Source organism: Leptonychotes weddellii, chromosome 7, assembly GCF_054177405.1.
Source record: "Leptonychotes weddellii isolate Sample4059 chromosome 7, ASM5417740v2, whole genome shotgun sequence".
Classification (NCBI taxonomy): Eukaryota; Metazoa; Chordata; class Mammalia; order Carnivora; family Phocidae; genus Leptonychotes; species Leptonychotes weddellii.
This window is the reverse complement of record NC_138375.1, coordinates 64,799,066-64,812,084: the sequence shown is the minus strand read 5'-3', so window position 1 is coordinate 64,812,084 and position 13,019 is coordinate 64,799,066. Positions and strand designations below refer to the sequence as shown.

General features: G+C 41.8%; 1 protein-coding gene and 1 long non-coding RNA gene across 3 annotated transcripts in view; both read right to left on the bottom strand.

Annotated features, from left to right (window-relative positions):
- The window catches only part of EFNA5 (ephrin A5), a 273,861-nt gene that overhangs the window by 166,675 nt on the left and 94,167 nt on the right, over positions 1 to 13,019 (bottom strand). The window lies entirely within an intron of this gene.
- On the bottom strand, positions 2,983 to 4,408 carry LOC145722634 (uncharacterized). Its single transcript, XR_014147029.1, has 2 exons — positions 4,168 to 4,408; positions 2,983 to 4,103 (listed from the first exon to the last, which is right to left on the bottom strand). It is a non-coding gene; the product is annotated as an uncharacterized LOC145722634 (long non-coding RNA).

Genomic DNA, 13,019 nt, shown 5'->3' with positions numbered 1-13,019 from the left:
GACCAAATATAAGGTGTTTAGAAGGGGGCCTGGCACATGGTAAATATAAACGCTTGCTATGATCATTATTTTGTGATTTAAAAAAATGTGAGCCCTAAAGAGATTAAGTGATTTGCCCAAGTTTACACTGCAAGATGCTATCTCAGATAAGGCTAATACTTAGGTCTCGACCCCACTCCTGACTCCATCAGACATGGATTATGCTGTTTAAAACAGACATATCACCAGCCTTTTTTCTTTTTCCCTTTTCTTTTGCATTTTACACTGAGCAAATAATTTCCTGACTTTCAGGAAATTGTCATTTTTAAATGCTTACTCCCTGATTATATTCATTAAAGATTTCCAAATAGTCGAGTCTAGCAAAGTAGAAATCTTACCATGATTATGTTATTACAGAGCTGAGGGAAGAGAATGTATTTCTCTTCCAAAACTTCTGTGAGAGTCAATATAATTGCCATTATACTTTCTGTGCTGTTTTATTATCCCTCTCTTTATTAGAGGTTTAGATTTGAAGCTGCTCTAAGAAAAAGGATAGGAATGGAAAGAGATTTAAATTGCTCTCTGTCCATATTAAGGCCAAAGCTTTAGCAGATAAGGACAAAGGGAAGGTTAAGTCACAATGGTCAAATGCTGTGACCTAATTATGTCTTGACTCACTTGCTTTTTGTCCTTTCATTAATGAGAATCATCCAATTTAGACTCAGTTATTCTGCAACAATGAAAGCCATATATGTTTAAATGTATAGTTTTCCCCTGATGTAATTACTTTCTAAATGGGAAATATTTATGGCGAAGAATCTGGGTTGTATCTAAAGGAAGAAAACAAAACAAAGTGGGTTGATAGGTTTTTCCCCTTGTAGATGTTCTGGTACTTCTATGTTTTAGCAAAATACTGGAAGTAGCCATGAAGAGAATTCTGCAGCCACCTGGGTACCTACATGGCAGAATGGCAAGAAAAGATGTTAGAGATAATCTTACGATTGAAGGAGTAGACACAAAGTTTCAGTGAATCACCGGGGTCATGAATGGCCAAGGCTGGGCCAGACGCCCTAACTCCCCAAGCAGCAGACCTTCCTCCTGGCCCCCACGGGGCTACCCACCTCTCCTGACCTCCCCACTTCAACAGCCATGCTCTGTCCCATGTTCTCCAAAACTCTTCTTCATGGTGACTTCTGCTGAGAACTTCTGATCATTTATTGTGACTCTTCTTAAATGGTCGTAACTCTCACATATATGGTAGGCCTATAAGGAGCACTGAGTATTTACTGACAGAAGAACATGACGGAATGAATGAATTCCTCTCGACAATAATGATGTTTGTACAGAGCACTCTCTAAAGGCCCCCCACGTGATTTTTCTCTCCCACAACGCAATTCTTGACAGAAGGGTAACTTTAAATTTGATCAAAGACAAGATTACATTTGCTTAAGCTCACTTCACTACACAGTTAAGTTTTAAGTAATATGCACAAATCTAAAGAATATTTATATTTTCTCTTAAGGAAAATATGGTCTTAAATCAAGCTGTTTAAAGGTCATTCATTACATCTCTGGAAGGAGTCTTCCTATAGCCATCCTGATGTCAGCAGTGAACTTACTGAAAGAAAACAGAAATGCACCACTCCGCAAAGATAAATATTGAAATATACATTGATGCCTCTAGAAGAACAATTATTCTTTAGGGAGTTTATTTGCTTTAAAAAAAAATACTTCTTTCTGAATGCTTCCTCCCCCACAAATCTGAGAACATGAATATACTTTGAAACAAGGAATTGTGCATATATATTGCTTTGCTTAATATGTGCTCTGAAATTGACTAATAAAGGAACAGGCTCGCTGTGAGGATAATATATTCATATTGGATCCGATCTCAAACTTGTTACTGTAAAACACTTTGGTATTCTGAGTATTAGAGTAGTTATATAAAACTAGATACTCTATTTTCTCAAATGCTACAACACTGAAGGTTCAAGTGTTTTATGCCAAACATTTATTTTTAAAAGATCGCTTTTACATTGAACAAAGAATGAATTACTTTTGACTTCTAATTTTACATAATGCTTACCAGCCAATATATGAAAGATTTTCAACTTTTACTTAAATATAGTCATTGGCTATGTTGTTAAAAATAACAGGCCAATAGAAGCTTTTCAAGTAATATAGAAAGGGACAGGGAGAAGAAATGGTTACTGGATTCCTTAAACAAGGTAACTAGTTAACTGGTGAAATTTCCTCTTCTGTTTAGGTACTGTGTAGTCTCCACCATCAAGAGCAGGTGAATTTCGTTCTTTGTATAAAAATGTAAGTGAAAATACTCTGTTCCCATGTTTTGATGAATCAAATACTCACACTTCTAATATTACCCACTTGTCTTTCTTTCTACTCCACTACATGAGCCATCTCCCACCTGCGGTTTTGAAGGTGGCTCAACTTTTGGCTGGTCACAAATGTAAGTCAAGCTATCTACTTTTATACATTCTGGTTTCCTATCTGCTACGCCCTAGATGGGTGACATGGATGTGTGGCTTTAATGCCCTTGAATATCAGATTCATCATCTGTCAAAACAGGAGTTGGATTAGAACTGGGCTCCTCTCCTTGCCCTGGTCCCCAACCACCCTCCCATACAATATGTGGGGATAGCCCTCACCCATGTTAACAGCTGCTTGCTTAGACAACTTCTGGAATGAGGCTCCCTGAGATGAGAATCTTAAATGTGCAGCAGAGTTAGCCATCACTGTGAGGCCTAGCCCCCAGGGCTGCAGTTACGTATGGGAGTGCTACCTCTTTATCAGGTTTCTAGGGACTATGCTCTTTTTTCAAGCAATGGAGGATAACTGCTTTAGACCCTATGAGGACTCAACTTCAGTTAACTCCTTCCATGAAAAACAGGTGAAGCGTTAGTTAAACAGATGCAGTCCAAGGGACTGAATCCCTGTTCACTCTTCCAGGTGCCCTAAACTCCATCCCTTTTCAGGCCAGATGACCCAGTTAAGACCATTTGGACATTCTCAGCACACTAGAAAACTCCAACCACCTGTTCCCCTGCAATGTCTTCTCTGAATTACAATTCAAAGCCATGAATTTGGTCTTTAGAGTGTCATTAGTAAGAAACAGCATAAAATACAATTACAAAACTCAAAGTAAATTCTGCTGGCCTACATGGTCCCATTTATACTAAGACCCATGTGACAAACACCTTTTGGTCATGAGAAAATGACAACTATATAAATGATCAGGTTTCTCTTTTCCCATAGCTACCAGAAAGGTAAGAGTCACATTTGATGCTTAAATAGATATTCTGGATTCCTCCACTCAATTCTTCCTAGAATATTCTCACCTAAATTTCTGACCTCTTTTATAATCTTTATCTCAACTGACTTTAAAAAGATGCATCTACTGCTTCAAAATATACTTGGGAGTAAGTGAAGATATATAAATATATACTAATATGTCAGCCAGTCCTCACCCCAGTATGCACACTAGAGTCATGAGGCTCAGAACAGTGGCAAAACAACCCAAGGCAGTGTGAACCACACAACTTCCCACCCAGGCTGGTGTAATCTGCCACCCACAGCAGCTGTGGCCTGGCCACCAATGAGGAAGGCTTCCCCAAGTCAGGAAGCAGTCCATGGATTCACTGCTGAATTACATGAACCACACCAGCACTTGAGACCACACTACATGCAGCAAATTTTCTTTCAGCTCAGCAGTGTTGTTTCTTGATCCCTTGACAAAATTAATGATGGAGCAATTCATTACTGACAAGGCAAAAAATTTTGCCACAATGTTTACAAGCTCTAATAAATTATGGATAATTTACCAAATTAATACCAGTGAAATGAAGCCCGCCTTTTTAGATTTTCATTTATCATTCTATCAAGTTCTTTCTTCCCACCCTCTTTCTGTCTCTGCATGTGTGTGTCTGTCTCAGCGTGAGTCTCTGTATCTGTCTCCATGTGTGTCTGTGTCTCTCTGTGACTGTCTCGGTCTCTGTGTGTGCGTGCGTCCCTGTGTGTGTGCATGTCTCTATGTGTATGTCTGTTTGTGTGTGTGTCTCTCTGTCTCTCGCTGTGTGTCTCTGTGTATGTATGTGTCTCTGTCTCCTGTGTGTGTGTGTGTGTGTGTGTGTGTCACTGTGTATGTGGGTCTATGTGTGTGTGTGCACACATGTATGTGTGTTGCTGAGTGTGTGTGTGTCAGAATATAGCATAATTGGTGTGTTCTATTCTGGTTCTACAGATAATAAAAAACTGGAGTTAGACTTAAAGTAATGAACAGATTCTATAGGAAATAAATGAGCATCCACATTCAAAAAAAAGAAAACAAAAAAGAAACATTTTCCAAACCCAAACTCACTAGACCACAGTGAGCACCAACCTCTGCTGAGTACAGACTGTGCAGAAGACGGACTCTTTCATCAAGAAATTTTTAATCTCATACAAGAAATAAAATTGAAAGAAGAGCTTCCCTTTTGTGTTTTTTTATGTTTGGGTTTGGAAAGAATATACTGGTGTGTGACCTTATAGAGCCGAATTATTCTTAGCCTCCAGATAATTTCTTGTGGTAATAATGGGAAATTATACTCATAATGCAATATTTATATTGGAAGAACCAGCATTAAATTACTGGGCTGAGTGTTTGAGTTGTAAAATGTGAGGGGAAAGGCTTCATTTTCAGTGGATTCACAAACCAACAAGAAAGTGGGTGGGATACGAAAATAATCTCCCTCTGGCTCTGCCACCATGTGATGAGGTCATGAGATGGACGCAGATGGGCTCGTAAAGATGTACCCAACTCTGTGAAAAAAACAGATTCATGGTCCTTTGGAGAAACAGGGCTTCATTAACAGTTCATTCTCTTTATGATGAAATCTTTTAAAAGAGATCGCTCTTATTTTCCATTTTCGATGAATTCCACACTAACACCTCGTCCCTAGCTTTCTATCTGAAGTAAAGTCTGACTTTCTCCAAACACCCCCATCCCCAGCTAGCTTCTTCCTTAAAATGCCGATGTCACCACCTGCTCCTTTTGTGCCCCCATCTGTGGGCAGATGCCTCCTCTTCCAAGGCCTGGGACCCCTACTTTCCTCTCCTTTCTAAGGACCTGTATCCAAACTCATGCCTCTGTCTTGCACTTCTGCAGCAGCCTCCTCAGTTGGCTTTTCATGTCCAGTCTCTCCCTACAAGATTACTCTTTCTCAAGAGCAATTCTCAAAACATCAGAGTCCTGCCCAAAAGTCAGCAGAGCTCCACACTCCATTCCTGGCGCAAACAACTCTCAGTCTATTGTCTGAACACTTCCTCAATGGGCCACCGTTTACCTCCACCATGTTCTAGTCAGAGCATCTCCACCACTGTGTTCCCAAAGGATTACATCTCTGGAGAGGGGGGTGGAGAGGGACATTTTGCAGGACCTGTTGCTTCCCAGCCTTGAGCAGCTGGGTCTATTTACCCAAGTGTCTTGCATTAATCCCATCCCCTTCCCGGAAGATGCTCCAGGCAAACTGACCTGACAAACTATGGTTAAAGGCAGACCTTCTTGTCTCTCTGTCTGGGCTCCTAACCTTCCCTCCATTCTGAATTACAAAATTCTAGTATTTCACACCCATCTCTACTAGGAAATCTTTCTTGACCTCACCATCACATGAGACTTTCTCTTTGTTTAAATCCCAGCAGCATGTGATATATATTTGATGGCATTAATTATATTAGTCCTGCTTTTAATGAACCAAGGTCTACTTGTCCTATTCCCATTGTTAGGATATAAACTGCATTGTACTCCCAAAGGAATACTGTAGGCACCCAGTGAATGTTTGTCAAATGTCTCGCTATCGAAGATGGTTAAAACCACAGCTGAGATACTCTTATTTGATTTGCCATAATCAGTTTTCTGATCTGCTGCTCTCTATCAGATGATAGCCCGACCTAAGTCTTCTGACAGTACCATTAGTAATGACTCAGGCAGGTCCCCGTAGGGCCTCTTGCCCTGATCCTCATCCTCTTCTAGTTTCCTCGAGGGTCCTTTCTCAGGTTTAGCGTTATTAATGAGCTAAGGATACATAATAGTAAGCATCTAGCACTCATTTCCTATCATCATCTGATCTAAGAATCAGATCTTCGGCTGGAGTAGTTCCCTAAATGTTTACTATTAAGGACTGAACATAAAAAGCCCACACTTGCCACTCCTCGCATCTTCCCAAGAAACCGCACACACCACCCCCTCGCCACCCCAGCATGTGTGCTTGGCCACTAGGTACGTTGTATGTGACCTTTTCAGGGATTTGGTGCTAGAAGATGGAAAACTTGAACTATTCTGGCCAACGTGAAGACCAGTGATATGGTATCCTTCCAACAGAAAGCCACAAAGAAAGTCCACACTGGAGCTAATTGGCAGCAACCAGGAAGTGTGATATAATACTCTCCCTTCCACTGAAAACTTTCTGTGGTTTCAGGGTGAGGATGAAGAGAATTTTTTAAAAAAATAAACATAATATGAAATTTAAACCACACCAGGAACAAAAAATATGGACTGCAAGACCACAGGGTAGTATTTTTATGGGTAACTTTCAATTTTATCAAGATAGAGTCAGGAAAATAGTGTATGTAGCTATGCTATGCGACTTAAAAGCCAAGTTTTCATTTTGTTTTTACATTAATATTAGGACTTCTCCCATTTCATCTCTGTTTATGTTTACATAAATTACATTAGTATCAAATCCAGATCTGGAGCATCTCAGCATAAATAACTTGGTTAATTCTTACTAATATTTTCACAGCTCAGCTTTTGATTTTTAGTGTTTCTCTAGGAAATACCTGTGTGTATATATTTAATTACTATATTGCTACATTATGTTTTCATCATTTGCACAAGAAAACTTGTTCTATCTAATATATAATTTATGCCCATCTAGAAACAGGTATTTTTTCCAATTTACAGAAACATTAGCTAGGTATATTGAACACACAAGTACCACAAGGAAACTTTTCCCTTTATCACATTCTTTTGTAAGTGTTAAAGGGGGCACCATTTTTTTTTTAATAACGTAAGTGTCTAAATGATTAAAGTTCTGTAAATCACAAAAGAGTTGAGTGACATCAGAAAAATAAGAGCAGAACCAACTAAGAGGAGGGAGGCGAAAAGGTTAATTTTACATGATGCTGCATATTTTAATTTAACTGCTGTTTCATTCAGTGTCTAAAAACACTGTTTGGAAATATCCTTTTGTCATATGTACAGAAGGGCTTTGCTATTGTCCCTCACGAAGGCTGGCAGCTGGCCCTGCTCTTTGACCTCCAGCCCTGCCTCTGCAAGGGGTTCACTGCTATTCCCAGAAGCTTCCCTCAATGGAAGAAGACCATTTAAAAAAGAAAACCCCACCTCAGGGCTGGTGGTCCTCCCACTCCCACCCTCTGCCCTTGCCCCCCCTAAGTGGTGGCATGCAGGTCTAGTCAAGCCCAACAATCCCTGGGCCTTCACAACCTCACTATTTTTCATGTATATTTGATGGGTCCTTTCCCTCTTTTTCAAAGCGGCTTTCACAGTCATGTTAGTGGGTGAGAGCCTTCTATTCTAGACTTACATTTGATTAATTTGTGGCATTCATGTGTCTAATTCTCCACACACAAAGGGAATGAACTAGCTCGGACTCTATCGACAAGCCATTTCTGCCAGGAGAGTTCAAACGTAAAGGAAAAGGCGAGGTCAGTGGAGATGGTTTCCAGCTTGCTAAAAGCAGCCTGGAATAAAACACAGTAAGATAGTTTAGCTTAAAAACAAAACAAAACAGAGCTATCATCTCCCATGCAAATACCTCAATGCTGCATTCCTTGCCACGTGTACATCGACGTTCACAAGAGGGAGCGCGCCCAAAATTACTGCAGCTTTACAGACATCACACACGTACCAAAAAAGACTCCCAGCTTCCTTTCAAATCCTATCAGTCAACTTTTATCAACCATAGGGGAAGCAGAAGACGATAAACACTGCCTGCAATATCCTTTCACTTTTAAGCTCTGGGTCTCTTCCAGTTAGGTTTACAAAAGTGTGAAAGTATTAAGGAAAAGAATGTTGATCAAATTCCTTATTCCTCCTATGCAATAAATACTTCCAAGTACCTCCCTAAGCGCAATCCTTTGTAATTCCCTTAATTAATCTTGGCTAATCCTTAAAGAATAATGATAGCAAGAAATTCAGGGGCCACAATAAACTTCTTACTACAGTTTCCCTTTGTAAGTTTTCATTTGAATTTGATTAGTCAATACTGGCTTTTTAAAAATCCACAGAACTTTATTCAATGGCTACTTGAACTTTTACAAAATGTTTAAAAGAACTTAAAACAAGATACGTGTTATTTGAAGTAGGCAGGATGAGAAAGGGATGTCCTATGTGTATCACAACCTGCCATGTGTCCTTTAATAAAAAGCAGGACTCTGGTCATTCCATGATGTCACTGATACTCTGTACAAAAAAGTCCCCACAGACCAAATTCCACTTCCTTTCTTTTATTGCCAAAGATGAAATAAATCTTTAAATTTCAGGGGAGAAAAAAAATGTGTAATCAGTTTTTTTTTTTTAAAGAATATATGGGGGGAAACTGCAGGGAATAATGAAAAAAGAAATACCAAACTTAACAACCCTGGCTTCCATTTCTGCCATTTACGTCCATGACCTTGGGCTTACCCTGCTGCTCTAAGTGGAATGTATGTGTTGTACAAGTGTGCGTCCGCATACTCAGGGCCTAGGACCTGAACAAGTCATCTGCCAATTCTGGAAAGGTGAGAGAACACCATGCCAGCTAAAGAGGGTTTGACACAAAGCACCCCACTCCTGTCCCAGGCTGGGATACCTGAAACCAAGACACCCAAGGCTCCCAAGAAAGGGAGGACAAAGGCTAGACCCTCCCACACAGAGCTCCAGCAGCATGCCCTTTGATCCCAGAAGGGTAACAGAACCACTCACCTTAAAAGGCCAATAACCAGGCTCCATGAAGAGCATGCAAGGGAAAACCTAGGTTGATGTCTACGTGGAATTTCTAGGCTACACGTGGTGGCACCGGGCACTGGCAGGGCGCGCTCTTAGGCAAGGAAGAAAGAGGCTTAGAATGAAGAGTGTATTTCCAACACTGATATTCAAGTTTGCATATATCCCTTTGCATATATACATACCTACTCACGGATATAACCTATACACCCACCTTCCTACAGGGGAGGGGAAGAGAAGCGCAAGAGACAGAAGAAGAAAGACAAAGCTCACAGGGAGAGGACAGCCCATGGGAGAGCCAGGGAAGGGAACTGGGAGACAGCTGGGCTGCGGCAGAGCCTGTGAAGTTCCACAGAGGGGACACACTGAGACCTGCAGCAAAGGGGAAGGAATGTCCATGAGCATCGCTGCACAGATACAACCACTGAAAGGTAAAAACAAAGGGAAGAAGGAAACCAGAGGGCCCCCCACAGCTGCAGGCCTCAACTGCCTCAGCTGAGAGATGCAATCACTCCTTCCCTTGCCCATCCTCAGACTCAGGTCAGGAATGTGCCTGAGTGCCTCTGAGCGAGGTTGCCCTGGACAGAGAACACGTAAATTGTAATACGTGACAGAAGCACGAGTGCCAACATAAATAAGACAAGAATTTGCTAGTTTGAGGCTTGTGATGAAATCAACTACTTGAAAAATGTTTTTTTAAAACTTGACCTAAAGTATATCTTTTCCACAAAATAAAACTTCAGTTTCGTAAAACTATTGCAAGCCCTGCGTATTTTTACAAATCTATCTTGGTGGGGCGCCTGGGTGGCTCAGTCAGTTAAGCGGCTGCCTTCGGCTCAGGTCATGATCCCAGGGTCCTGGGATCGAGCCCCGCATCGGGCTCCTTGCTCAGCAGGCAGCCTGCTTCTCCCTCTGCCTCTGCCTGCCACTCCCCCTGCTTGTGCTCTCTCTTTCACTATCTCTCTCTCTGTGTCAAATAAAAATAAATAAAATCTTTAAAAAAAAAAAAACAAATCTATCCTGGTTTCTAAATTCAGTAGCAGATCTGTGAGGACAACCGGTGTTAAGAGTCCTTACAAAGGACAAGGTCAGGACAGCCAAAAGTATGACTTCTGTCACTAGCTTCTCCTATCCTGATTGTTTTCCACCTAGAGACCAAGTCCTTTCCCTCATAATAAACACATGCATATATACATATATATATACATATGCATATAGACATCCATGGTATGCATGTGTTCTATAGCGGGAGATAGGTCTACATATATATATATATCTATGTATATAGATATACATATATGATTAAGTCTATATTTCGCATCTTAACTCCAAGATGGTCATACAGATAATTAGGATGGTGCTTCTACTAGTCACAACAGAAGTCAGCTCTAGTGAACTTAAGCAGAAATGGTGTTGCCTATAAGAAAATGGACTCTCTCAAACACTCTACTAGGGGATTAGACAGAAATGGGCCCAAACCTAACAAAGCAGCCATGGAAGCTAATAGCTCTGGCCACATCTGGATGCTGCCTGCTGAGCTGTTGGACTCAAGACCCCACTGCCATACCTGTCCCCAATTAGCAGACACTGAAGGCCAGTTGCCAAGGTAGGGAGCTCTCAAGTGTCCACGATTCTCTATATCCCTCTCTCTAGGCGCCAAGTCCCAGGCAGACACACCAAATTGGTGAGTGTAGGCCATCTGCCTGTGCCCCTGGCTGCTAGAGATCCCAGGGAACAAGAATCGGGCTTTTGGAGCCTCCTGTACCAGAGGGGAACCCTCATTTCCTTGGAGCTGTCTCCCAGGGCGGATGTCCCAGACCTCTAGAAGGGCCTTCAAGATGCTAGGCACCTCCAAACCCCGCCCCCCCAAACCAAACCAAAACTGCATTCTCAGAGGCTTACACAGTATGAAGCAACTCACCACTACTGTTTTTCAAGGAAAAAGGGTGGTATTAAACTTATTAACAGAGAGCACTGCCAATGACCTTTTTAAAAGAATACAATACTAGAGGAAATGGTCTGCTAGAGAAGGACAATGAACTATTAAATTCCCCTCCCGAACCGAGTATATGCTAATTTTCACTTTCAATTCAAACATTAAAAGATCTCTGACAGGGAGAAAAATAGGCCAGAATTACATGGATTCTTGCCCTGCCTCCAGAAACTCGATGCAACATAATCGAGACCTATTTAAAAGCTGGTTCTATCTGTTTAACACAAACTCGGGGCAGAAAGCTACCTCCTAATGGTTAAAGAAACTGTTTCCACTTTCTGAGAGGCAAGACCCATAAAGGAAGGACCTCTAATTTCTAGTAATTACCCTGGTACCTTAAAGTCAGTAATTACATGGAGAACCATGCCCTGAACTGGCCTTCAGTTTGTTCCAAACCCAGCGCATGTAATTAGCCTTGATTAATATCCCACATTTCACATCAACAGAAACAGTGAATCCAAATGATCCCCATATTCTGCTGCCTCAGGAAACCTCACTGTTCAAATTCTGTGCCTTTATCAAGGGAACATGCTGAGCAAATGGGATCAAATGATGCCTTGGCACCTACCTTGGTCTAACTATTCAGAGGGAAGCAGCAATGCCTTTCATGTAATCATCTTAATCCCTTGTATCAACTAATTAATACACAGAGAAAGCTTTTACTTGCTTGTGAGCAATTATAGCAAGTTCCTGGTCGGTGTCCAAATGGATTCACAATATAATTCATGAACAATGAGGCTCTGGGAAAGACAGCTTCCAAAGATGACTTTTAAAATGAAAAGGGGTTGGGGGTACAGAAATGAAATGATTTTGTTAAAAGGAGGAAGAGAGAACCAAAAAATGTCAGTTCCTCAAAAGAAAAAATTCCATTTCAGAACCCTATTTTACATACGACTTGCTTAAACAGGTCAATTTATGTGAACAAAAGTAAGACCCAACAGATAGTAAAGAGCTTGGATTCAATGTCCTTACACAGCTGAAATACCACAGAGTTACTTATAACTTGGGGCTTGAAAACAAAGAAAACTTGATGCCATTAAATAACTAGCTTCAGCTAAAAATAAGCCAAAATAGACTCACTGCACACAGACTTTTGAAAGGCAACTTGAGCTCAGTTATTGCACATTCCTCCCGGGGGCGGTGGCGGGGCGGGGGGCGGCGGGGACCAGTGGCTTGGGCTTCCCCTTCCCCCCACCAATTCAAAAGACAGTGCATCAGTATTTGCAGCAGCCTGAGAACTAATCCAAGAATTGGAAACACGGAGCAGCAGGGGTTGGGGGGCAGGGAGCAAGTGAGTGGGGAAGATAGCATAGATGCCTGCACAAAAGGATGTGCAAAGCATCAGCACCTGCTGTAGGGTTTCTGCTCTTGTGTCTGCCCCAGCCGGAGTGGGAATCGCTCCAGCGTCGGGGCAGCTTGTAATCCAAAGTGGGGCAGAGGGCACAGGAACCTAGTGGCTCAGGCATTCAAGAAAAGGCTGAGTAACGAAGCACCGCATTATGGTTACAAGCCCCGGGTGTGTGCTGTGAACTTCCCCTGTGCAGATGGCTCGCTGTCTGGGGAAAGCATTACCCAGCATAGTCCAGTCAACAAGAACACTGAATCCAGGATTCAAGACACAAAACACTTCCTCAAATCACCCCCTACCACCAGACTACTCGGAAGCTGCTTAAAAATTGCCAAGGGTCGTCCTCTTTTTTTTTTTAAGAATAAGATGCTAGTCACATAGGTTTGGGCTCTCTGAATTAAATACTGTACTGAGCCACCCTGGGAACCAGACAGTATCCTCCCGGCTACAAGGCTAAAGAATGAGCAACCACCAGCCCGTGGAATTTTCATGATCCAGTCTCCCCCACCTTCCCGTTGCATACCCACTGGCAGGAACCAAAGGGTTGTCACCCTGATGAGAGAAAACAAAGCTCTGCAACTGCATTATGAAACAGGTTTTTCCTTTCCCATAGACATTCCTTTATGGCTAGGTCATGTAAAACAGCAAAATGCTCAATGAACACACTCGGTCCTGTTCCCTGCAGGTGACTGTGCCCTT